This window comes from Aquila chrysaetos (assembly GCF_900496995.4).
Source record: "Aquila chrysaetos chrysaetos chromosome W unlocalized genomic scaffold, bAquChr1.4 W_unloc_1, whole genome shotgun sequence".
Lineage (NCBI taxonomy): Eukaryota > Metazoa > Chordata > Aves > Accipitriformes > Accipitridae > Aquila > Aquila chrysaetos.
In genome coordinates, this window is record NW_024470321.1 from 5,613,615 (window position 1) to 5,641,605 (window position 27,991).

General features: G+C 45.2%; 1 pseudogene; it reads right to left on the reverse strand.

The window, feature by feature from the left end:
• The window catches only part of LOC121232905, a 99,057-nt pseudogene that overhangs the window by 8,379 nt on the left and 62,687 nt on the right, over nucleotides 1-27,991 (reverse strand).

Consider the following 27,991-nt stretch of genomic DNA (forward strand, 5'->3'; position numbering starts at 1 on the left):
GACACATACATCTTTGCAGTTTTCAGATTTGGAAAATGAATAGGTCATCATTGTACATGTCCTGGGTATGAGCAAGTCACTATATTCCTTCTGGCTTAGGTCTTCTGGATTGATTCCATTTGCCCTCAGAAATTCCTGGTAGGGCCACGCTAAATGCTTGACCTATAGACTGTGGCAATCAGCTGTGCCTGTAGTAATTCCCAAAGAAGAAAGAAGAACATCAAACATTCTGATGATTTCATTCACTGACACTTTCTCTGTTATAAACATTCTGCAAAATGGTTCATGCCTACAATTAAGGAACTGTAATAAATTTTTAAAAAAAATGAACCTGAAGTAATAATTAAAAAAGCAAAACAGAATGTCAGCATAGTCATCCATGCAGTGAACCCAGCTGAACAAGTAACTACACATAAGAAACACAAGTAAAGCCTTCCTTTCACAGCTAACTACTGCCAACATAAAGGTATACCCATTGCATTACTTGACATTGAGACTCCGGAGGGAGAACTTGAGCTCTCACATGTGCTAGTTTTCACCTCTGGCACAAAGGCAAGCCATCATAAAAATAAAAAACCTTATAGAAAACACACAACAGCATTTTAAAAGATAATGAGAAGGCCTTTAAAAGAAGGCAAAAGTATCTTGGGCTGCATTAGGAGGAGTGTTGCCAGCAGGTCAAGGGAGGTGATCCTTCCTCTCTACTCAGCACTGGTGAGGCCACCCTGGAGTCCTGTGTCCAGTTCTGGGCTCCCCAGTACAAGAGAGACATTGGACATACTGGAGAGAGTCCAGCATAGGGCCAATAAGATGATTCAGGGCTGGAACATCTGACATGTGGAGAGGCTGAGAGAGCTGGGACTGTTCATCCTAGAAAAGAGAAGGCTCATGAGGGATCTTATCAATACGTATAAATAGCTGATGGGAGGGGTGTAAAGAAGATGGAGCCAGACTCTTTTCAGTGGTGCCCAGTGACAGGACAAGAGGCAATGGGCACAAACTGAAACACGGAGAAATTCCACTTAAACCTAAGAACACACTTTTTTACTGTGAGGGTGTGGTTGAATACCGGAACAGGTTGCCCAGAGAGGTTTGAGTTTCCATCCTTAGAGATATTCAAAACACAACTGGACACAGTCCTGGGCCAACTTGTTCTAGTGGACCTTGCTTGAGCAGGGGGGGTTCACCTAGACAATCTCTAGAGGTGCTGTCCCACCTCAGCTATGCTGTGATGTTATGGTATTTCCTACTCTTCCTTCTCGCCCATGATTTCCTTTAAAATTCCTACAACCGTGTTGAAGTTACTGACAGATAAAGTATGGAAAGGGTGGAAACAACTGGCCCATTGAGCAGATCCAGCCCTTAATGTGACTGGAAGTGGTATGCAATCACAGAATCATTCAGGTTGGAAGGGACCTCAGAGGGTGTCTAGTCCAACCTCCTGTTCAAAACAATCAGCTATGAGGTCATACCAGGTTACTCAGGGTTTTTAGTCAGGTATTGAAAAATCTTCAAGGACAGACTATATAACCCCTCTGGACAACCTGTTCCAATACTTGACAGTCCTCATGATGAAAAAGTTTTTCCTTGTATCCAGTCTGAACCTTTCTTGTTTCAATGTATGCCCGTTAGCTCTCATACTCCCACCATGCACCACTGTGAGGAGACTGGCTCTGTCTTCTTGATGATCTCCTCATGGATATTGGAAGGCTGCTGTTAGGGCCCCCTGAAGCCTTCTCTTCTCCAGGCTGACCAGCCCTGTTCCCTCAGCCTCTCCTCATAGGGCAAGTGCTCCAGCACCCTGACCATCTTGATAGCCTTCTGCTGAACTCACTCCAGTTTGTCAATGCCTTTCTTGTATTGGGGGGGGCAAAACTGGACGTGGTGTTGTAGAGGTGGTCTAATGAGTGTTGAGTAGAGAGGAAGAATCATTTCCTGCAATTTACTGCTTATGCTCCTTTTAATCCAGCCCAGGATGCTGTTGGCTGCCTTTGCTGCCAGGGCATACTGCTGGCTCATGTTCAGCATTGCTGTCTGCCAAGACCCCCACAGCCTTTTTCAGCAGAGCTGCTCTCCAGCGTGTTTTGTCAGGTCCCCAGGACTGTTTTTAGTCAGTCCCCAGCATGTTTTTGTGGCCAGGGTTTCTTCCTCCCTAGGTGCAGGACTTGTCATTGGTCCCTGTTGAATTTCATCAATGAAGTTCAGTGGGCTTCCAGCCCACTCCGCCAAGTCTATATGGCTCTCTCCTGTGCCTATAGCTTGCTCTTGGCTACTCTGCTCCTAAAGCTACTGGATGCTCCATAGCTTTCACTCACTCTCCTGCATACTCCCTGTGAGCTGTTCTAGTGACTGAAGAAAAGGGAATATTGCACCCATTTTTAAAAAAGGTAATAGGGAAGACCCCAGGAACTACCAACCAGTCGGTCTCACCTCCATGCCCGGTAAGATCATGGAACAGATACTCCTGGAAGTTATGTTGAAACATATGGAAGATAGGGAGGTGATTAGAGACAGCCAACATGGCTTCACCAAGGGCAAATCATGCCTGACTAATCTAGCAGCCTTCTACGATGGAGTGACTGCATCAGTGGACAAGGGAAGAGCTACGGATGTCATCTACCTGGATTTCTGTAAGGCCTTTGACACTGACCCCCACAACATTCTTGCTGCTAAACTGGAGAGATATGGGTTTCACGGATGGACTGTTAGATGGATAAGGAATTAGCTGGATGGCCGCATCGAAAGAGTTACAGTCAATGGCTCAATGTCCAAGAGGAAACCAGTAACAAGTGGTGTCCCTCAAGGGTCCATACTGGGACCAATACTGTTTAATATCTTCATTAACGCCATAGATGGTGGGATTGAGTGCACCCTCAGCAAGTTTGCAGATGACACCAAGCTGAGTGGTTGTCGTGGTTTAACCCCAGCCAGCAACTAAGCACCACGCAGCCCGCTCACCTCACTCCCCCCCCACACAGAGTGGGATGGGGGAGAAAATCGGGAAAAAGAAGTAAACTCGTGGATTGAGATAAGAACGGTTTAATAGAACAGAAAAGAAGAAACTAATAATGATAATGATAACACTAATAAAGTGACAGCAGTAATGATAAAAGGATGGGAATATACAAATGATGCGCAGTGCGATTGCTCACCACCCGCCGATCGACACCCAGTTAGTCCCCGAGCAGCGATCCCCCCATCCCCACTCCCCCCAGTTTATATACTAGATGGGACGTCACATGGTATGGAATACCCTGTTGGCCACTTTGGGTCAGGTGCCCTGGCTGTGTCCTGTGCCAACTTCTTGTGCCCCTCCAGCTTTCTCGCTGGCTGGGCATGAGAAGCTGAAAAATCCTTGACATTAGTCTAAACACTACTAGCAACAACTGAAAACATCAGTGTTATCAACATTCTTCTCATACTGAAGTCAAAACATAGCACTGCACCAGCTACTAGGAAGACAACCAACTCTATCCCAGCTGAAACCAGGACAGTGGTTGCAGTTGATAAACTAGAGGGAAGGGATGCCATCCAGAAGGACCTTGACAGGCTTGAGGAGTGGGCCCATGCAAACCTCATGAAGTTCAACAAGGCCAAGTGCAAGGGTCCCCGCACCTGGGTCAGGGCAATCCCCAGTATCAATACAGACTGGCTGGTGAATTGATTGACAGCAGCCCTGCGGAGAAGGACTTGGGTATACTGGTGGATGAAAAATTTGGACATGAGCCGGCAATGTGCGCTTGTAGCCCAGAAAGCCAACCGTATCCTGGGCTGCATCAAAAGAAGCATGGCCAGCAGGTCGAGGGAGGTGATTCTGCCCCTCTACTCCGCTGTGGTGAGACCCCACCTGGAGTATTGCATCCAGCTCTGGGGTCCCTAGAGCAGGTCCAGAGGAGGGCCATGAAAATGATCAGAGGGCTGGAACACCTCTCCTGTGAAGAAAGGCTGAGAGAGTTGGGCTTGTTCAGTCTGGAGAAAAGAAGACTGGGGAGACCTTATTGCAGCCTTTCAATATATAAAGGGGGCTTATAAGAAAGATGGAGAGAGACTTTTTACCAGGGCCTGTAGTGACAGGACAGGGGGCAACAGTTTTAAACTGAGAGAGGGTAGATTTAGATTAGATATAAGGAAGAAATTTTTTACGGTGAGGGTGGCGAGACACTGGAACAGGATGTCCAGAGAAGTTGTGGATGCCTGTGATCCAAAATGGTAATGGAGTCTGACAACATGTTATAAAACAAAGCTTTACTGAGGCAGTAGGAAAGATGAGCAACAACACACCCATGCGGCAACTCACCCAATCACCAATAGCAAACACAGGATCATAAGCGATGCCATGGCTCTGGTGGACTGCCAGGGACACTTGGTGTCCGGGTCATCTGGCAGCAACAGCCAATTGTGCAAATGCCTTCTGAATGTGGGTAAGAGTTGTGCCACCCCATGGCTCCACCAATGGTAGCGTGATTTGAGAGAATCATACCTTACGTGAATAATGTGGGCAGCATCCTGCCTATGCTGGTGATGTCAGTCAGGGGGCAGGGTGTTGGCAGTCTGTCTACGCTGCCAATATTGGTCAAGGGGCAGGGTGTCAGGAGGCAGTGTGTCAATGTCCCGTCATTGGAAGTGTCAAAGTCAGGTTGGAAGGGGCTTTGAGCAAGCTAATCTAGTGAAAGATGTCTGTAGGGAACACCGTTCGGAAGATCTCCGTGATGTCACGGAAAGGTAGAAGGCTAGTCGTCGCCTCCCTATGACATATCAGTAATCCCACCTACTGTTGTTAGTATAAAAGGAATTAACTGCACAATAAAGGACGGAGTTGGCACTCACACCATGTGTGTTATCTGTCTCTTCTTCCCTGGTCCAGGCCGACCAGTGATCTAATCGCGGCACCTTGATATGTAGCACTGCTACATAGTGGTGACCCCGACGTGATCGGCCGCACAGGCGACGATGAGGCTTGCGCAAGCGATTAAGGTATTAAAGGTGTTAGCTTATGAGGTGGGTGCCCGCGGTTCGATTAGGAGGGGCCTCACGGGCGAATGCATCAATGGATGCCTGCGCCGGGGGGACATTGAGTTTCCTAGATAAGTTTTGAGCCCCCCAAATTGGGGAGAGATTCGGGAAGTCCTTGCTCCGATCCGAGCGCGGAGCTGCTGAACGATCGCAGAGTTGGGGGAAGGTGGAGCAGGTGGTCGCGGCGGGACGGGAGGCTGAGGCGTGCTGGTTGGCGGCGCGAGCTGCTGCGTCTGCGGGTGCAGCGCCGCCTCGGGAGCAGCGGGGACAGTGCCCTCGGGGACAGCGGGGACAGTGCCCTCGGGGACAGCGGGTCGGACTCAGACGGAGTGGGCGACAGTGGAGCGGGGCTCACAGAGCGGTCCGTCCTTAATTGCAGACATGGGCACGGAGGGCGTGGTGGAGACGGAGGTTTTCCCTATAGAGGCGGCACCAGCGGGACCTGATGCGCCCCCCCCCCAGTATCCGTGGGAGGAGTTGCGGCAGACGGTTCAAAGGGACTTGGAAGAACGCCTTTTAGACTGGGTCCCAGGCACGGATGTTAAGGGCGATCTATACCAACAATTGAAAGAGTGGGAGGAACAGCCACCCACAGAGGAGATGATTGCGAGGCTACGGCGGCTGAAAACTACGGGGGGGGGAAGGCGCCTCCCTGTGCGGAAAATCAGACACTCTTGCCGGGAGAGCCGACCGAGCTTCCTGGACCTTTACCCGAGCCTGTGCCTGCTGAGCCACTACCTGCGCCCTTGCCGGGGCAGATTAAACCCTCGTCTGAGCTTTTCCGGGGGTGGCGCGAGGTGCCACCTCAGATCGGTTCCGATAGTTCTGACGAAGGGAAGGCGGATAATGCAGTACGGAGGCCACTGAAACCTGCGCCACCGGTACAGACAGAGGGGGGACAGACCGTCTTGCAGGCACTACAGGGCATGTTGCGGAGGCTTGATGGGGCATGGCATCAAATAGCATATACTGAACCAGTCGTTCCGTGCAGTTTTTGGAAGCTAAAGCAGTAACCATGGCATTGTTTACGTTGGCCAACTGAGCCCTTGAATGTAGTCATGGATTCACTGTATGTGTATAAACTCTTGGTTGCGGGAGAATGGGCCCTAGCTTCTTCTACAGAGATAGCCGGTATGCTGTTTAAACGCCTTACAGTTGCGCAGTGCACCTGTTTTTCCCTATTCATGTTACCAGTCATTCTGGTCTCCCAGGATCGCTAGCCGAAGGGAACAGCCGCGCTGACCACGCGGCACGAGCACTGTTAGCTGCTGTTGGTAAGGATAACAGCACGCCAGCCAGAGCACGTGCCATAACGTTACACCGCCTCTTGCATTCCGGTCCCCGAGGTTTGACGGCACTAACGGGTATTTCTCGTGCCGAAGCTAGAGAGATTGTTGCGGCTTGTCCCCATTGTACCCAAGGACCTCTTTGGGAAGCCGGGGTCAACCCTCGTGGTTTACAACCAAATCAGATCTGGCAAACAGATATTACGGAGTACGCTCCCTTTAAGCCACTACAGTATTTGCATGTTACCGTAGACACCTATAGTAAATATATTCTCGCTACAGCGCACAGGAAGCAGAATAGCTTGGCGGTTGTACAACACTGGTGTGCTTGCATAGCCCAACTGGGGATTCCACGGCAGATCAAGACGGATAATGGTACAGCTTATACTGCGGAAAAGGTGAAACGGTTTTGTGCAACCTGGGGTATAGCCCTTGTACATGGCATTCCTTATAACAGCACTGGCCAGGCCACTGTAGAACGAGCACATCGAACCTTAAAGACCCTGCTAGATCGGCTTAGGGAGGGGGACCAGGCGGAGCCCTCCTGCTTACGGATAATTCACCTGTTCTCCGTACACAGCGTCTCCTGTTAACTGCGTTAACTTCGTTAAATCAGACAATTCGGGGGGATCTGGACCAGACGACGGCGCAACGACATTTTACGACTATGGAGGAGAAAGGCCCCTACCCACTGGTCCGTGTGCGTGATCCCCAGACACGCCAGTGGAACGGACCGTTTTGAACTGCGTTGCCTTGGGCGGGGGTACGCCTGTGTACAGACACCTGAAGGGCTACTGAAATGGGTCCCTAGTAGTATGGTTCGTCCTGTCCTAACCTCATAGTGTTTTGAGTGTTTTTCTTTACAGATTGCTGTTATCCTTTCCTGGCTTGTGACGTCTTGGGTATCTGCTACAAATTTCTGATGCTGGAAGCAATTAATAAACAAGATAACAGAACTGCAGAAGCAAGAAGGCGCTGCAAGACCTTTATAGCAATTAAGAAAACTGTCATTTTGGCTTGGAGCATTTAGCTGCGGGATGGGGACTTAGGAGTTGGTTTGTATCTTTGTTAAAAATCGGGGTTTCTTTTATTCTTGTGTATTTTATTAGGTATAATGTTGCTTTTACTGTGTTTAATTAATTGTGTTCATATATCTTGTAGGTCACCTTAGCCAACATAACAGGTCAAGATTCTCTGTGCACATGCAACCACATCACTAAGCCCGTGAACCAATAGACACGATGGCTATGACTCGTGCGGCACGCCTGGCCAGCGACCGCATGTGCCATAGGCTCCCTATGTTTTAACTGAGGCGAATTTTAGCACCCGCTGGCCACGTCTGCTAAAATCTGTTCCTCTGCAAGTGTACAAATACCGGGATTTTCCGAAGAGCATTGGGCTGGTGTGCAGCAAGGCCATTGTTGCCTCTCTGGGGACGCCCACGTAAAGCTGGCACCTACCGATTGCTGAGCTGAGTTCGCGGATGGTGATAACTAGATCTGCTAATGCTCTTTTTATAGAAAAAGGGAGGGGGAATTGTTGTGGGAACATTTTCAGCTAACGGTCACAAGAGCATTCCAGACGCCTTTAGAAGGCCTTGAACAGAATAAACAAGAAGACAAGAATAAGAAAGATACCAATTAGAAAAACACAGGTGCATATTCCACGATAAAGAGAACTTGGCACAACCAACCTCAATTGGGCAGTTTATCTTGACCAATTAGACTGAGATAAGTCTCGTATGTTTAGTTAGTATGACCAATTATATTTTATGTTTATGCGCGTGTGCAGTGTTGATGCAGCCAATCATTGAGTGCAACTGGACGCGTGGACAGTGCATGAATAGTGTGTGTAACCAATGGGAGCTAGTTGGACATGAGGAGGGGGAGATGTAGGGAACACCGTTCGGAAGATCTCGCGATGTCACGGAAAGGTAGAAGGCTAGTCGTTGCCTCCCTATGACATATCAGTAATCCCACCTACGGTTGTTAGTATAAAAGGAATTAACTGCGCAATAAAGGACAGAGCTGGCACTCACACCATGTGTGTTATCTGTCTCTTCCCTGGTCCAGGCCGACCAGTGATCTAATCGCGGCACCTTGATATGTAGCACTGCTACAGATGTCCCTGCCCATGGCAGGGGGGGTGGACTAGATGATCTTTAAAGGTCCCTTCCAACCCAAACCATTCTATGATTCTAGCTCCTACCACCTGCTACTGGTGGTAGAGGCATGGATGGGTAGGAAAACAAAGGCATGTAAAGGGAAAGCTCTGATCTCTGTGCCATGCAAGGAAGCAGCTGAAAAGAGCAGACTAGTGGAATCCTTTGTTGTGAGGCAATCAAGGTAAAGTTGGAATGATATACATATTGTTTACAAGTGGAAAGCAACATGGCATGAGCGCAGAGCTGATGGGAGCAGTGCAGGAAACTTGAGTGTGGAGCAGTGCTGTGCATAACCAGAGCGCTGGGTGCAGGAAGCACTGTGGAGTGTAGGGGTGCTGGTCATAGTGTGGAATGAAACTGCCCTCTGTGTGTAGTTCTGGTTAGGGGGAAGGTGAAGGAAAGAAGATGGGAGGACTCCATTGCCTATGGTGTGGGGGTGTGCTGGGGATGTAGGAACACAGCTAAGCTGTGTTTTTACATGCAGTCCAATTCAGGCCCCAGTAAGGAAAAGGTTCCCAATCCCAAAATAAAAACTGTTTGTATCTTATATCTACTCAAGCTAGCGCTAAACCTGTTGATGACAAAAACATTATCACTGGCACTGAAAAGGTCAACAGCACACAGAGTCTGGACTTCCGTTATTTTGCAAACTTTCAAATCAAAACAATTTGATGGCAAGAACAATATGGCAAGAAGATGAGTGCACTGCAACTCATTAGCTCAGCATGCTATCTGCAAGAGAGGAGATAAATATGGACTTGTACATTCAGGTGCATACACTGAGATGGACATCCAAGAAGAGATCAACTGCCATTTAGACACCCAGCATTGGCCATGTTTTAGGAGCTGAGCTGTTCTGAATATCCAATGCCAACTACACTTGGAAAATCTGTTGTTGTTGCATTTTTTTTAAGATAAGGACAGTTCCCAGCAGGGACACATTTTGGCCATCACCCATTTGAAGACTTAAGACATATCACAGTCAGCTTAACTGGATAAATTCTTCTAGATACCCAGCTGTCCCAGAAGAAGAAAAGATGACAGTGAAATATGAGATTTATTTTTAAAAGAAGCTCTACTACTCCATTGGATTTACAAACTCTTTAGAGTAGAAATCTCTTTGCTGCTAACAGATACATTTCTATCTTAACTCTTTCCGAGTTATATTTTTTCCTACTTATTTTGATTTTTTAGAATGTTTATAAGCTATTTTTGAACTACTCTATGACTGAGGAATGCTCATGTCCTGAAAATCCTCAGAATATGTTCAGACTATTAAGTGATCAATGCTTTTTTTTAGACCTACAGACATGTACTTTCCAGGATATATTTTCTGGCACAGGAAGGATCATGTCCGACACAAATATGAAATCATCTGACCAAACCACAGAAGGTAATGACAACAATCCTCTAATGGAAGCACACATTTTGAATAGCTAAGAAAATACTGAGAAATAGATCCATGAAGGCTATCATATTCTGAAAGAAAAGAAACCACTGCCTCTGGCATCTGACAATTTGATCTTTGCTTTTTGAACTGGCCAGTGAGAGAGAGTCCAGTAACATACAAAATGTGTGATTCGAAATACAGAAGCAACAGCCTCAAACTAGACAGCACATCAGGTGATGTGATCACTAGTGATGTAGTGATGTGCCTGCCCTGCCCCCCCCCCAAAAAAAAAACCCCAACAAACAAAACCCAAACTACCCCAAAACAACAAAAAAACATAGTCTAGTCTTTCTATTTGCATACCAGTTTCATGAAGGGCATTGCAAGAAGAGCGGCTTATATGCTATTTTGCATAAAAATCAATCTTTAAGGTTTTCTGTCAAATTTGGTTTGGTAGAGGACTACCTCTAAAAAGGTAAAGCAAAAACACTGAGAATCCCAGCAGTAGGTTGCATATGTACCTGCAACCACAGAATTTATATGAACATAGTGCCTTCAGAACAGGTTCCCAAATACATAAAACCAGACACTTCTTAAAGGAAACTTTCCCATCTGGAAGCCCTTACAAATATTTTTGAAGGCATTTAAGGCATTAGTGAGAAATTAATATTTTCACTTAAATTTTTATTAATTAGTTTTAATATACTCTGAATTGTACTGCAAAGTCTTTTTGAAGCCTAAGTGAGGTGCAAGGCAGAAGAAGTAGAAATAGGCTATTACCTCACCATCTGTAATTTGGGCAGGATGCCTTAACTGGCATGACTGCTGTAGTCTAAGCATTAATTTTCACATGGGAGTGATTCCTCTCCCTCTATATGAACCATCTGATCGGCATAAACATGGTGGTCACCATGGAGACAATATCCTGTTTTTTGGAGGGCTGATCAATAAATGAGATTTACTGTCTTGTCAATTACATAGCACTGTGTGAGATAATTTTATTTGGGACTAACCTGATTATAAGACTGACAACTCTATATCTCCCAACTTCATTTTGATGTATTTGTGTATGATTTTACCTCTTGCTTATTTAGTTTAGTTTTTTTAAAAAACAAACTACATAAAATCAGTAAGTTATGTGCATTGATATTTCTTTCTCAAAATGTTTGGGTTTTAATTAGTGAGGACTGGACATCAGGTTTGATAACAGGCAACTCAGCCCTCTGTGGGGGTGCTTGTGCACCCACACTTGGTAAAATGGCCCTCGGTAAGAACAGACGATAAGATGCTACTGTGAGTGGGTATAATGGGTCTGGCTGGGATGGAGTTAACTTTCCTCATAGCAGTCCTCATAGTGCTCTGCTTTGTATTTGTAGCTAGAACAGAGTAGATAACACACCAATGCTTTGGCTACTGCTGAGCAGTGCTCCCACAGCATCGAGGCTGTCTGTGGAGCCAGTCGGCTGAGGGTGGGCAAGAGGTTGGGAGGGAACATGGCCAGGACAGCTGACCCAAACTGACCAAAGGGCTATTCCATACCATATGATGTGGTGCTCAGCAATAAAAGCTGAGAGAAAGGAGGAGGAGGGGGAGGCATTCGTTATTCAGGCATTTGTCTTCTGAAGCAACCGCTACAAGTCCTGAGGCCCTACTTCCCAGGAAGAGGCTGGATATCACCTGCTGATAGGAAGCAGAGAATAAATCTTTTTTTTTTTTGTCTTGCTTCCCTGTGCAGCCTTTTCTTTTCTTCACTAAACTGCCTTTATCTTGACCTATGAGTTTTTCATCTCATTTTCTCCCCCCGTCCTGCCTAGAAGGCAGAGTGAGAGAGCAGGTTGATTGGCACCTGGTGGCCAGCCAAGGTCAACCCACACAATGCCATTTCATGCTTTCATCTTCACCTATGCAACCACACTGCAGCAGGCTAAACTAGTTAAGGACCACAGCTAGCAAAGGGTAGAGAGGGACTGGACCCTCTGATCTCGCAGCAATGGACTGTGCAAAGCTAGCTGCCTTGACTAAGAAAGGCTAGAAGGGAAATAATCACTCTCCTGACTGTCTCTTATGACTGGTACCTGGCCTAAACTGAGAGCAGACAGGCCCTTCCGCAAAACATTTGGGCATCAGCTGAAGCCTTACTCTTCTCTTTGGGGCTGCGCACACCCACCAAAACATAGCACTATAAGAGCTACTAGGAAGACAATTAACTCTATCCCAGCCAAAACCAGGACAGTTATATATACACACACACACAGAGTTATCATTCCATTAGTCTATGGGCCAAACCTCTAACATGTCCATTGAGTTCATTTAATCCATGACTTTGGGGCTCGATCTGTCATAACAGTCTTTCAGGGCAGGAGAGATAGTGTGTGATGTTGGATTGTTGCATGCTGCATCCGGAGCTCGTGGCTGGTGTATTTAGAGTAGCCCATGCCCACGGTCTGCAGGTTGAAGATGCTGTCCTGGTTTTCGCTGGGATAGAGTTAACTTTCTTCCTAGTAGCTGGTATAGTGCTATGTTTTGGGTTCAGTATGAGAAGAATGTTGATAACACACTGATGTTTTCAGTTGTTGCTAAATAGTGTTTAGTCTAAAGTCAAGGATTTTTCAGCTTCTCATGCCCGGCCAGCAAGAAGGCTGGAGAGGCACAAGAAGTTGGGAGGGGACACAGCCAGGGCACCTGACCCAAACTGGCCAAAGGGGTATTCCATACCATGTGACATCATGCCTAGTATATAAACTGGGGGGAGTGGGGGCTGGGAGGAATCACTGCTTGGGAATAAACTGGGCATTGGTCAGCAGGTGGTGAGCAACTGCATTGTGCATCACTTGTATATTCCAATCCTTTTATTATTATTACTATTATTATCATTTTATTATTGTTGTTATTATCATTATTAGTTTCTTCCTTTCTGTTCTATTAAACTGTTCTTATTTCAACCCAAGAGTTTACTTTTTTTTTCCCGATTCTCTCCCCCATCCCACGGGGTGGGAGGGGAGTGAGCGAGTGACTGCATGGTGCTTAGTTGCTGGCTGGGGTTAAACCATGACAGATGTCAATTTGAGGAAGTTGCTGGGCACCAGTTGCTGAAGCCAGTTCAAGTTCCATCACTGCTGCACTTCACTCGGTTTCATCAAAGTCCATCCTTCAGTGATTTGGGTGATTCTTACTGTAATATCATTGATATGGCATATAGCAACTGTAGTAGTGATGACAAACAGTGGCAGGGTTATTCAGCAATTAATATCATACAATTTAATTCACTAGCTGTTCTCTTCCAAAATCAAATCCCCTTGAGGCACACATCGAACTTCCCCATCCTTCTGCATCACCCACCAAGTGCACCCAGGTCCTTGAGCAAAAGCAATCCCGCGGATGGGTTTGCCTTTGCCCGAGGCAGGACTAACCCAGACTGTCTTCCCTAACATATTCTTCATGTGCACTATGGGAACTTTATCCCCTTCTACAGTACGTAAAAGTTCTGACTGGGCAGGGCCACCTCGATTGGTAGATCCCCTGGTGTTGACTAACCAGGTGGCCTTTGCTAAATGTGTATCCCAATGTTTGAAGGTCCCACCCTCCATGGCTGACAATGTAGTCTTTAACAGTCCATTGTATCATTCGATTTTCCCGGAGGCTGGTGCATGATAGGGGATGTGATATACCCACTCAATGCCAAACTCTTTGGCCCAGGTGTGTATTGGGCCTGATGGAGTTAATTTTCCCCATAGCAGCCCTCATAGTGCTGTGCTCTGTATTGATAACACACCAGTGTTTTGGCTACTGTTGAGCAGTGCTCCCACAGCATCGAGGCTGTCTCTCCAACCCTCCCTGCCCCCAAAGGCCAGTCGGCTGGGGGTGAGCAAGAGGTTGGGAGGGTACATAGCTGACCCAAACTGACCAAAGGGCTATTCCATACCATATGATGTGGTGCTCAGCAATAAAAGCTGAGAGAAAGGAGGAGGAGGGGAGGCATTCATTATTCAGGCGCTTGTCTTCCGAAGCAACTGCTACTCATACTGAGGCCCTACTTCTCAGGAAGAGGCTGGACATTGTCTGCTGATGGGAAGTAGAGAATAAATCTTTTGCTTTGCTTTGCTTCTGCGCATGACCTTTGCTTTTCTTCACTAAACTGCCTTTATCTTGACCTATGAGTTTTAATCTTATTTTCTCCCTCGTCCTGCCTAGAAGGCAGAGTGAGAGAGCAGGTTGATTGGCACCTGGTGGCCAGCCAAGGTCAACCCACCACAGTGGGTGAGTGTAACAGTGGGTGTGAATAGGACATCCACAACTGTCTGAGAGGGCATTTGCCCCCAAATTGATAACAGTGAAGAGGAAGATGACCATCACCTGATTAAACAGCAACCAAGGAATTATAAAGAGACTTTGTAATTACAAAGGACACTCTATTGGAATTCCCAACATTATTGATTCGGCTTTTTTTTGGGAGGGGAATACTTTGAGCTACTCCTTCTGAACTCCATCATCATATCAAAAGGAAACCCCAACAAACAAAAAAAGCCCCAAACACCCCTTTATGGCATATATCAGTGATCCTCGTGGCAACACTAGGAAATGGAAGCTCCCTATGAAAATAAGCTTCAGTAGGTAAGCCAAGGGTTGGCATGGCATCGCCTGAGGGTGGCAATTCTAGTGGGAACATTTACACTGCTCCTGGGAGCATGGAGGGCTCAGGAGCATACCTGAAATGCTTGTACACCAACACACTCAGCATGAGGAACAAACAGGATGAACTGGAAGCATTGGTCAGCTCCCAGAGCTACGATATCATTGGTATTAGTGAGACTTGGTGGAATGAGTCCCATGACTGGAGTGCTGGGATGGAGGGCTACAGGCTGTTCAGGAGGGAAAGGCAGGGCAGGCAAGGTGGAGGTGTCACACTACATAAGGGAGTGGTTTGATTGCACAGCCCTTACAGTTAGTGATGATGTGGTTCAGAGCCTCTGGGTGAGGATTAGGGGGATGGAAAACAAAGGAGATGTTGTAGTGGGGTGTCTACTACCGATCGCCCAGTCAGGATATAAGCACTGATGAGTTACTCTATAGGCAATTAGGAGAAATTTCTGGATCGGTAGCCCTTGTCCTTATGGGAGATTTCAACTTCCCAGACATCAACTGGGAATATGATACTGCTGTGATGAGCAGGTCTTGGAAATTCTTGAAGTTTGTAGGAGGTAACTTCTTGTCACAAGTACTCAGTGAGCCACCTAGGAAAGATGCCCTCCTAGACTTGCTGTTTGTGAATAGAGAAGGGCTCGTGGGGGATGTCATGGTAGGTGGCTGTCTTGGCCACAGTGATCATGAAATGGTCGAGTTTAAAATTTTCAGTGTAATGAGAAAAAAGGTCAGCAGAGTTGCTACCCTGGACTTCAGGAGAGCAAACTTTAGAGCTATTCAGGGAGCTATTTAGCAGAGTACCACGGGAACCTGCTTTTGAGGGCTTAGGAGTCCACGAGTGCTGGTGTATTTGGTTTGTGTAGCAAGGTTTTGGTAGCAGGGGGGGTTACAGGGGTGGCTTCTGTGAGAAGCTGCTAGAAGCTTCCCCTATGTCCCATGGAGCCAATGCCAGCCGGCTCCAAGACGGACCCACCACTGGCCAAGGCTGAGCCAATCAGTGATAGTGGTAGCGCCTCTGTGATAACATACTTAAGAAGGAAAAAAAAAAGTTGTGGCGGGCGCAGAAATGGCAGCTGGAGAGAGGAGTGAGAACATGTAAGAGAAACAACCCTGCAGACACCAAGGTCAGTGAAGAAGGAGGGGGAGAAGGTGCTCAAGGCGCTGGAGCAGAGATTCCCCTGAAGCCTGTGGTGAAGACCATGGTGAGGCAGGCTGTCCCCCTGCAGTCCATGGAGGTCCACAGTGGAGCAGATATCCACCTGCAGCCTGTGGAGGACCCCATGCCAGAGCAGGTGGATGTGCCTGAAGGAGGCTGTGACCCTGTGGGAAGCCCGGGCTGGAGCAGGCTCCTGGCAGGACCTGCAGACCCATAGATAAAGGACCCCACATTGGAGCAGGTTTTCTGGCAGGACTTGTGACCCCATGGGTGACCCATGCTGGAGCAGTGTGATCCTGAAGGACTGCATGCCGTGGAAAGGACCCATGCTGGAGCAGTTCGTGAAGAACTGAAGTCCGTGGGAAGGACCCACGTTGGAGAAGTTCATGGAGGACTGTCTCCCGTGGGAGGGACCCCACGCTGGAGCAGGGGAAGAGTGTGAGGAGTCCTGCCCCTGAAGAGGATGAAGCGGCAGAGACAACATGTGATGAACTGATCATAACCCCCATTCCCCATCCCCCTGTGCTGCTGGTGAGGGGTAGGTAGAGAAATTCAGGAGTGAAGCTGTGCCCGGGAAGAAGGGAGGGGTGGGGGGAAGATGTTTTAAGATTTGGTTTTATTTCATTACCCTACTCTGGTTGATTGGTAATAAATTAAGTTAATTTTCCCCAAGTCAAGTCTGTTTTGCCTGTGACGGTAAGTGGTTGAGTGATCTCTCCCTGTCCTTATCTCAACCCGCAAGACCTTTGTTATATTTTCTCTCCCCTGTCCAGTTGAGGAGGGGGAGTGATAGAACAGCTTTGGTGGGCTCCTGGGTCAACCCACCACACCTGGTCAGTCTTTAAGAACCACTTTTTAAAAGCACAGGAGCAGGCAATTCCACTGTGTCGCAAGTCAAGCAAGCGGGGCAGAAGACCAACTTGGCTGAACAGGGAACTCCTCTTGGAACTCAGGAGGAAAAAGAAATTGCATGATGTCTGGAAGCAAGGTCAGGCTTCACAGGAAGATTACAGAGCCGTGGTTCGCATATGCAGGGAAAAGACACGAAAGGTCAAAGCTCAACTAGAGTTGAAACTGGCCAGGGTTGTGTCAGACAAGAAGAAAGGCTTTTTTAAGTATGTTAATAGCAAGAGGAGGTCTAAAGAATACATTGGACTGATACTTGTTGAAGATGGTCACCTAATAGGGATAAAGAAAAGGCAGAGGCATTCAATGCTGTAATAATACTGATAGACCTTGGGCTGCCCAGCCCTCTGAGTTGGAGGACCATGACTGTGGGAACAGTGACTTTCCATTTGTGGACACTGAAATTGTGAAGCACCAGTTGTATCAGTTAAATGTTCATAAGTCCATGGGGCCTGATGGGATTCATCCCAGAGTACTGAAGGAGCTAGTGGATGTTACAGCAGGACCCCTCTCAATCATCTACCAAAGGTCTTGAGAATCTGGAAGGTCCCCACTGACTGGAAGCTATCCACTGTTATTCCAATTTACAAGAAGGGCGTGAGGGAACTACAGACCTTTTAGTCTAACCTCAGTACCTGGACAAATTATGGAGAAGATCATACTGGGGGGGGAATAATTTCGGCTGCTCCTTCTGAACTCCATCATCATATCAAAAGGAAACCCCAAGAAACAAAAAAAGCCCCAAACATTCCTTTATGGCATGTATCAGCGATCCTCATGGCAACACTAGGAAATGGAAGCTCCCTATGAAAATAAGCTGCTTTGATGGATGCTCACTCTCACAAATCCTGAGCTGGTATATGTAAGCTGTGGCAACAGTGTTCTTTTAGAATCTGCCCCTCACTGTCTGTAGGAAAGTATTAAATTAACTTGAAATAAAGGAAGTTCTAGAAATACTGGCTTTGCAAGTAAAGCACAGGGTTCCCTCATGCAAAGAGAAAGCAAGTTCTTCTACTTCGATGAAATATTTTTATACAATTAACAAACAAGCCAAAGAGGACCATTTGCTATAGACTTTCAAGCCTGTCAAGATGTGCTCACATTTTACCTCCTAGAAAAATCACAAGGTAAAAAAAAATCCTTACATCCTCAGACTCGAAGACATGGCAAATCATTTTGTATTGCCTTTTTCCATCTTGGGAAGGGTGAGATGCTTCCACATTGTCCCGGGAATTTGATTGCGGCATTCGTCTACGAGCCATCAGAACAACTATATTCCCTATATCCGCAATGTAAGAAATGGTCCTCAGAGGATGATCCATCATAGTTTCCTGGAGGATAGAAAAAATGGTATCATATCAGACACTGTTTTAAGCAAATTCTTATTGCACTTTTGGTGTTTTATAAAGAGATTAATGGCAGTATGACACCTTTATTAAGTAAATGTCTACAAAAAGGAAAAAAGTCTCCTGTATGAAAGGAGGTGCCAAGAGGAACCAACAGCCTCACTTTCAAAAAAAAACAAACCAAGAAAAAGCACATTTTGAAAATGAAAGTTACTCTGGAAAAGAACACAAAGACTTGGGTATCTTGGCCTGAACACACACAACATGCTGAGGACTAAGGACTTCAAATTAGTTATCACAACCAAATACTTTAGGCTTGTCTGGGGACAATTGGTACTCGTCATATTATGGTACTACACTGCCTAGAATGCTGCATAATGTGAACAAAGCTTCTTATCTTTTGGGCTGACTGCAATTTGCATACCTGCCAAATCAGACAACTCTGATTAATTCCATGTGTGACATGGTTCTTGAGCATAGATTTCTGACCAGGAAGTCTTGGAGGGAACTATAAGAGCCAGCACTCCCTGAAAGTCAAATTTTGGCAGGTAGATGAAGGTCTATTTCAAAGGACTATTATTATAACACTGACAAGGCCTGACCTGGCAAAGGTGCTTCTTTGTCCATACCTGTGTGTCTGCATTCAATACTTTTATTCTCTGTGTAGAAATGAAGAGGTCCACTTCAGTCATGGGTTGAGATTCACCTTCTGGAGCCTGCAAATAAATGGAATAGAGTCAGTAACATTAGGTAACACCCTTAATAATGATATTAGATCACAAACAAGACACAGTCACCAGAACAGCAATTCAAAACAAAGTATTAGATTGCAGAAGCTAAAGATAAACAAAAAGATATGGAAACCCTGTATTAGATATGAAAGTGGGTTAGATGCAATTTGTAAAATTTTTAATCCCAGAAAAGCCATTCTGACCTCCCTTCCCATACAGGGGCTTAACAACAGTGACTGCTCAAAATAACGGAAAAATGTGTACCACAGGTGCAGTTTTAAATAACTTCTAGTGCAGTTCTGGCAAGAGGGTCTTCACAGTCAGACGACATACTATTAACGTGCTAACTCCCTCCAGAAGCCGTACCTTCGTAAACAAAAAGCAAATGCTTGCAATTTTAAGTGCCTTTTAAAAAATCTGATGACTATTTAAGAACTCCATAATCATAACATATTACTAAAATATGAGTCAGTCAGCATATAATTGTGTGTCTATACTTTTTTCCTTTATTTGACACAGCTGTGAATCAAGCAAAACACTCTATAGAGGAATAAAAAAAAGCATTTTTTTTTTTACTTTGCCAGTTTACAGAATAAAACCTTTGACACATCAGTCCTATTTCTTTGGTATGTGTTTTCGGTACTACCTGTATCCCTTTGATAAGTCAAATCTTTACCCTATTTCTAACACAAAATGGCTAATGATAAGCAATGGCTAATGACAGCCAACCAGGCAATTGATTCCTGAGAAATGTTAACTGATATGGTAGCTCAGAAATAAACCTAAAAAACCTTGCTGGATGCAGAAAAGCAAAGCACAAAATAAAAAGGAAAAAAAAACCCCAACAAAGCAAACAAAAGAACAGACATAACATCAAGCTAATGGTGGTTGTACTGCACCTTCTTCCTGCCTTTGGCTAATTTCTGGGCCATCTGTTTAGCATGTAATAAACAGAGATGGAAAATAGTTAGAGAAGAACTTGCAAAGACTCTTAAGTCAAACAGGAATCTATACACTAATGCCAGGGCTCAATCTATTAGTTGTTCTGAATTAGTCTCTGCTTAGATTAATTTCCTCCTTTTCTTTTTGGTTTGAGAAAAAAGAAAAGTTTCATGTTTAACAGTTTTTTAAAAATGAAGAGATCTGCACCAGGAGAGTATATAAAAGGAATTTTTCCCCATTTAAACATTACTCTGAAGAAACAGTTTCCTCCCCCACTCTCCAAGAGCCTTTCCTCATTTACAGCAGTACAAATTGAGAGTGGCTCCTCCAAAGTAAAGTCAGCATAAGATGCAAGAAAAGAATCCCACCCATTATTATTCCAACTTTCTCAGATTTAAAGAATTTAAATACAAATTGCTTAATGATCTTGCGCACACATGGAATCATAAATCACAAAGCATGCAATCTTTAATCCCAAACACAGAAATATGTTAAATTTTCCTGGAAAAAAAAATAGAAGTTATATCTGACTGAACCCTTCTGCCCCAAACTACATCTCCTCCTATGCAAATATGCCCATGCATTTGAAGACCAGGTTTTTCTGCGACACCTTCATAAGGATATTTCTATACCATCACATTCCTCCAAGAATGGGGGAGATAATAAACACCTGAAATTGTCTCTTATCATGAAGCAGTATTACTGTAACTCTAACTGCTTTATAACCAAAGATATTTCATCCTAATCCCATGAAAACCTCTTATGTACTATTACTGTGACAACAATGATTGAAAATAAGCATCATTGCCATTCTATTGCTTTGCAGTTGGTTTAAATATAAACCCAAGGACTCTAAAGACCTGAACTTATAGACCTGCTTATTGAAGAAATGCAAGATTCACCCAACTGGCAGATATCCTTTTTACTTCCAAGATGAACATCTCTTCTTAGATAATTAAGTTAAGAGGTGTTCTGTGAGGGGGCAGGGGCCTATTATGCCAAGACCTATTATGCTCAAAATCTTGTTTACAGTCAAAGGGGAAGCACACCTCTTTTTTTTAATATATATATTCAAGAATTTATTGTTAGTATAATTGAAGTCTTAACAGTCTAACCATTATTAGTCCGGATCTAACTATTACAGAAAAAGAAAGAATAATAGTAAAGTTCAAATTGTTATACACCCACTCCTTAGTTTCTACCCCTGTTCTTGGTGTTGTGTTCACCCTTCCACTGCTCTTCTTGGGCCTGAAGTAGGTGGTTTCATTCTGGTGGGGGGGTGTGGGGTGTGGGAGTGCTACAGCAAGTTGTCAGCATCTGGAGTCCTTCACCAGGAAGAATATGGTGTTCATGTTGGTGGCTTCTTCTTCACTCCAGGATCCACTTGGAGTAATTTGTTTATGTTTGCTAACATGCTTTTACAATCTTTGCTCTTTCTTCATTGGTCTGCAGCTCCAGGTTCATCCGAATTTACTATATATGGTGGCTTTTTACAGATGCTAGGTACTATTTCAATATTCTCTGTTACCCCTAAAATCAGTTTTGTCCATCTCCAGGTTTGCATTTCTTTAACTGACCACTGGTGGGTTTATAGCCATGGGGTCTCTGGTGCCAAAAGCCTGTGCCCCATCTCTTATCATCCCATGCCTGTACTCCTCTACACCGCATCCTGTGTCTCAAATTCTCAAGGCCTCTGCTATCATACCAGGCCTGTATTTCTCTACAGTACATTATTATGTTAGAATCATAAAACCATGGTGGCACCATACAAAGATAAACAAAGGAAAATCATATTATCCATAGACACTTGATCAATTATAAAAATTGCTGTTACAGCTAAACCAAGTTAAAACAAAGCTATGGACAGATCAAGAAAAGTTCAGACAGAGCAGGCCTGACAAACTTCAGTCCTGAGGCCTTGCAAACAACACAAAACTACCAGTGGAAATACAGTATTACAGGACTACAGGGTAACACTTTATAGATAAAGATTTATGACTAATTAGTATTAGGAACTGCAAACAGAAAGCCTGAATCATGGATGCACTCAACATTTTATGTTCATGCTCACAACTTAAGTCTGCCAGATTTACTTTAAACCAGTGTGAAAGCAGCCACTGAAAAATTGGATTCTGTTTCTTATTTACAAATAAAACCAAGCATTTTCACATTACTTATAATCTTTTTCAGATAGAGAAATATGCTATAGTTTGCTATCACCAGGCTATTGCAAAAGTAATTGGAACTGGCTCATACTGAAGGCTCTCCATTAAATTAATTGACACTGACATTAAGAAATAGCATACATATCCTGAACAACAGCTTCTGCACACACTGGTAGGATTTATTTTTATTTTTTTAAACTCCACAGATAAGCAATTGCAACTGTTCCCCAAAATCAGATTTTTTTCCAGACAAAACTAGAAACTATACACAATGATGGATCTCACACACGAAAAAAGAAAAGCACGTGTCAAAAATAGAAAGGAAAAAAATTTTGAGCTAGAACTCCACAGTCCAGACACTATGTCAAAGGTGACTCAAAATACCCTATTATGCACTTCATTCAGAACTCTGCTCTCAAATTCAATGGGAACAGCATCAGACTGCAGATTTATTTCAGCTTCTTAGTGAATGATTTTCTAATATTTCATAAAACTAATGTAATGGTATAGAACAGCTAATCATGTTTAAGAAATAATTCATGCTAAAGAAATGTCATGAAAGAAGTTGACATTTGTAACCATCTAACAAAGGAAAATAAGCCATGAAAGCAACTGTCTATGCAAGAGGCATGATCTGACAAATCCTACCACACCATCAAGTCATTTTTGCTTTAAAATCAGAATCATAGAATCAGAGAATATCTCTAGTTGGAAGGTACCCATAAGGATCATCAAGTCCAACTCCCTGCTCCTCGCAGGACTAGCTAAGCACATACTCTCAAACCACAGTAAATCCATTATGATAAAATAAGTTTACATCATTGTGGAATGTTCAGACAGTGTTTGCAGCTACAAGACAAAAGAACTGTTCTTTTTTTTTTGTTTCATGTATTCTATTAAAGTAAGAACAAAGGGAACAAACACCCTGTATGAAAGCTCATGGTAGAGCATAGGGTAAGCACTAGGACAGTGGGAAATGATACTGACAACTGACCTAATTTTAAACTAATCCAATCTGACATTTGCATTTTCAGAAAGTACTGTACAACATTTAACAGTTTGATAAGCTAACAGACCGAGTGCAGACACTGAAAACAAATCTGCTAAGCTTCCACCAAATACTTTGCACCATATTTGCAGGAAGTGAAAGTTACCGAGAGCAGCTTTCATCCAAAACAAATCAATTTACATCATTTTTTAGATTAACAAAGCTGCTTATTATTGGTGAAGTATTCAAATAAGTCTTTTGGTTTTGGAAAACAAGCACAACCTCAGTCTCTTACCACACTAAATAGGGAGGTTTGCACAACTGTCACAGCAATGATTTGAAATAACCTTACAAGAACAAGATAACCATAAGAGGGTGGAATCCAAATGTTCTAAAGGTTCTGGCCTAGTTTTAAATTATGAGCAAACCTGAGTTAACCCAGAAGCTACTTCATCTAGAGCAGGTACTCCCAAACTGCAACCTGCAGGCTCTTATTTTTTGTATATAGCCCATGAAAAATGTTTTTTGATTATTTCTGATTGCATTACAGACTGTTTAAAAAACAAAGCTCCATTGTGCTGTCCCATCCATTAAGTGAAATTTCACGAATAAAATCTGAAGAAACATAGTCCAGAAATGTGGCTTCAGAGTCTGTCACGACTTCTTTAAAAGCAGTATTTTAGAGCAGTATTTCCAAACTGCAGTGCATGGAGGAGGTTGCATAACAGATAAAGCTGGTTTTATGACATCACAGTATTTCTAAACTAAAGGCTTGAAAAATATTCTGTTGGTTCAAAGGTTGATGAGGTCCCATTTGCTCCAAAATGGCAGCAATTTAGGATTTTGCACAGAGGCACTTTACAAAGGTATACAAACATCACTAGTGTTCATTATGCTCAGCTGTATGGCATGACAGTTTTAAGTAAATGCAAAAATATGCCATAGGATTTTTCATGTCAGTGTAGAAGTAGCCTCTAAAAAGCATTCACCAATGTTGCAGGAAACACATTATCCTTGGGAGACTGAAGAACAAAAAATATTCCAAAGAGACTTAAGGAATTCAGAGTGGACGGTCTACTTGACCTAAACCATGATCTCCAGAATGCAACCCTATAACCCTGTTTCTTTTCCAAGTGCCCTCCTTCTGTATTTTAGCAGGTATATATTTAAATGATATAGCTGAAAGCACAATTACTGTTTGAATACTTTTAAGAGTTGTACAGTTTAAGAAGCATTCCACAAAGCAGCTAGGCAACAGTAATATTGGTGCTGGAGAAATGAACTGACAAATTTCATGAAGTTCAACAAAGGCAAAAGCAAATCCTGTACCTGGGGAGGAATAACCCCATTCAACAGGACAGGTTGGAGCCAACTGGCTAGAAAGCAGCTTTGCAGAAAAGGACCTGGGGGTCCTGGTGGACAAGTGGATGATGAGGCAGCAGTGAGCCCTTGCGGGAGCCCTTGTGGCAAAGGCGGCCTACCCCATACTAGGCTGCATTAGCAAGAGGGGCACCAGCAGGGTGAAGGAAATTATTCTGCCCCCTCTTTTTGCCACTTGTGAGACTGCATATGGAGTACCATGTCCGGTTTTGGGCCCCCCAGTACAAGAGAGACATGGACACACTGGAGAAGTCCAGCAGAACCCACCAACATGATTAGGGCCCTGGCACACATGACATACGAGGAAAAGTCTGAGAGAGCTGGTTTTGTTCAGCCTTAAGAAGAGAAGGCTCGGGAGATCTTATTACTGTCTACAGCTAGCTAATGGGAGGGTGTAGAGAAGACAGCCAGGCTTCTGAGAGGCACACAGGGATAGGATGAGAAGCAACTGGAACAAGTTGGAACATGGGAAATTGCAATTAGATATGAGGAAAATGTTTTTCATCACGAGGGTGGTCAGACACTGGAACAGGGGCCCAGAGGTTGTGGAATCTCTGTCCTTGGACATATCCAAAACATGACTGGAAAAGGCCCTGAGCAATCTGTTCTAAGTTGGCCCTGCTTTGAGCAGGAGGTTAGACCAGAGACTTCCAGAGGTCCCTTCCAACCTAAATTAAATCTGTGCTGCAGAGCACTGCCAACAGAAACAGCCATCAGATGCAGCAGTTTGCACAGAAGGACACAAAGAAGGGGACCAGCAACTCTGCTCAGAACAGAATATACTTCCTCAGCAATGGTGGTGATACACCACAGGGCATGGTCCCTAGCAGCCATTGCAACAACTGACCCTGTAACATCACAGGTTTCAACCCAGACAGAGCTCCAGAAGGAGAATGCAGCTCTGCAGGGGGTGCCTGGGGCCTCTTGCTGAGGCCAGGGCACTGGAAGACAGTCTTCTAGTCCGCAGCAGTTGTGTGCTCATTGAGGATCTGTGTCGCCAAGTTAAGAAGCTGCAGGAGGATGTCAAAAGACTGCGCAGCATCAGAGATGAGAAGAAGGAGGTCAACCAGATCTCTGAGACTTCCATGATGGCAAAGGCTGGAAGCTTGTGACTTCTGGCACCAGGAGGAAGGCTGCTGCTCCACCTCAAAATTTGCAATCACAGAGTCAGTACCCTCATAGCTGACAAGGGCCTGGGAGCTTTGTCCAACAATGCACTCAAGCCAGCTGGACCTAAGACATGCAGGAAAAACAGGAGGAAACCGCAAGCGATAGTAGTGGGAGACTCCCTGCTGCAGGGGATGGAGTCTGGGGCTTGGATCCAGGATGCTGTTGCAAGACAGCTGAGGCTTGACGGGCTCTATTACCCCCTGCTGCTCTTCCATGTGGGCACCAATGACACTGCCAGGGGTGACCTGGAAAGTATCAAGCGTGACTATGTGTCTCTGGGGGCAATGGTCAAGGGCATGGAGGTCCAGGTGGTGTTCTCTATCCTGCTGGTGAGGGGGAAGGGCTTGAGGAGGACTGGACAGATCCTGCAGGTCAACAATAGGTTGCACAGCTGGTGTCGGCAACAGGGTTTTAGTTTTTATGACCATGGGACCCTCTTTGAGGATCGAAGGTTCCTTGGAAGAGATGGGATCCACCTGAATAATGGGGCAAAAGCTTTTTTGCCAACAGGCTGGCCAACCTGGGGTAAACTAGGAAGGACGGGGAAGGGAGAGAGTGACCAACAATCACCTGAGGAAAGGGTGGACCAGGTTGGCAAGCAAAGAGTGTGGGATAATGTGAACAGAAGGGACCTTGTAATCAACAAAACAGGGCTGAAGGGGGCCCACCCCAAGGGTATCCACATAAAAAAGAAAGTGCCTACCAGACAGAACTGTGGGGAAAGCTCTCATACCCTTTCTGGGAAACCAGCACAGCTGGGTGCCTCTCTGAAGTGTCTGTACACTAATGCACACAGCATGGGGAACAAACAGGAGGAATTAGAATTCTGTGTGCAGTTACAGGGTTATGAACTCATTGGGATCATGGAGACATGGTGGGATAGCTCACACAACTGGAGTGCTGCAGTGGATGGATACAGGCTCTTTAGGAAGGACAGGCCAGGAAGTCGAGGAGGGGTAGTTGCCCTTTATGTGAGAGAGCAGCGGGAATGCATGGAGCCCTGAGTAGGGATGGGTGATGAGCCAGCTGAGAGCTTATGGGTCGTGATTAGTGGGCAGAACAATGTGGACAACACTGTGGTGGGTGTCTGCTATAGATCACCGGATCAGGAAGAAGTAGATGAGGCCTTCTTCAGACAACTGGAAGAAGCCTCATGTTTGCAGACTCTGGTCCTCATAGGGGACTGGAACCACCCCGATATCTGTTGGAGGGATAACACAGCAGGCCACAAGCAATCCAGGAGGTTTCTGGACTGCATTGATGACAACTTCCTGATGCAGATGATTGAGGAGCCAACGTAGAGGTGCTCTGCTGGACCTCATACTTACAAACAAGGAAGAACTGGTCAGGGATGTGAAGGTCGGGGGCAGCCTTGGCTGCAATGACCATGAGATGGCAGATGAGTTCAGGATCCCGAGAGGAGGGAAACAAAGCATTAAGCAAGATCACAACCCTGGAATTCAGGAGAGCAGGTTTGGCCTATTCAGGAGTATGCATGGAAGCATCCAATGGGAGATGGTCCTTGGGAGAAGAGGGATCCAAGAGAACTGGCTGATTTTCAAGGATCACTTCCTCCAAGCTCAAGAACAGTCCATCCCAAAGAGCAGGATATCAAGCAAAGGCAGCAGGAGGACTGCACGGATGAACAAAGAGCTCCTGACTAAACTCAAACATAAAAAGGAAGCATACAGGAGGTGGAAGCAGGGAAAAGTGACCTGGGAGGAATATAGAGACACAATCCAAGTGCGCAGGGATGGGGTTAGGAAAGCCAAAGCCCGCCTGGATTTGAATCTGGTGAGGGACATGAAAGGCAACAAGAAAGGTTTCTACAGGTATATCAGCAGCAAAAGGAAGACTAGGGAAAATGTGGGCCCTCTGCTGAATGGGAATGAGGACCTGGTCACAAAGGACATGGCTGAAGTACTCAATACCTTCTTTGCCTTGGTCTTTACTGGTAAGACTTGCCTTCAGGAACCCCATGTCCCTGAAATGAGTGGGAAAGTCCAGGGCAAGGCAGACTTGTGACCAGTGGAGGAGGATCAGGTTAAGGAATATTTAAACAAACTGGACAAACACAAGTCCATGGAGCATGATGGGATGCACCCACGAGTGCTGAGGGAGCTGGCTGATGTCATTGCAAGGCCAATCCTGATTATCTTTGAAAGGTCATAGCAATCAGGAGAGGTTCCTGACAACTGGAGGAAAGCAAACGTCAGTCCTATCTTCAAGTAGGGCAAGAATGAGGATCCAGGGAACCACAGGCCTGTTCAGCCTCATCTTGATCCCTGGGAAGGTGATGGAGCAACTAATCCTGGAGACCATTTCCAGGCCCATGAAGGACAAGAAGGTGATCGGGAGTAGTCAGCATGGATTTATGAAGGGGAAATGATGTCTGACCAACCTGATAGCCTTCTACGATGAGGTGACTGGCTTGGTGGATGAGGGGAGAGCAGTGGCTGGTGTTTATCTTGACTTTAGTAAGACTTCTGACACCGTCTCCCATAACATCCTCATAGACAAACTGATGAAGTACCAACTAGATAAGTGGACATTTGAGTGGACTGGAAACTGTGAAGTGACAGGCTCAAAGGGTTGCGATCAGAATCACAAAGTCTATCTGGAGGCTGGTTAACAGCAGTGTGGCAAAGAGGTTGATACTGGCTCCAATACTGATTAACATCTTCATTAATGACCTAGATGACAGGACAGAGTG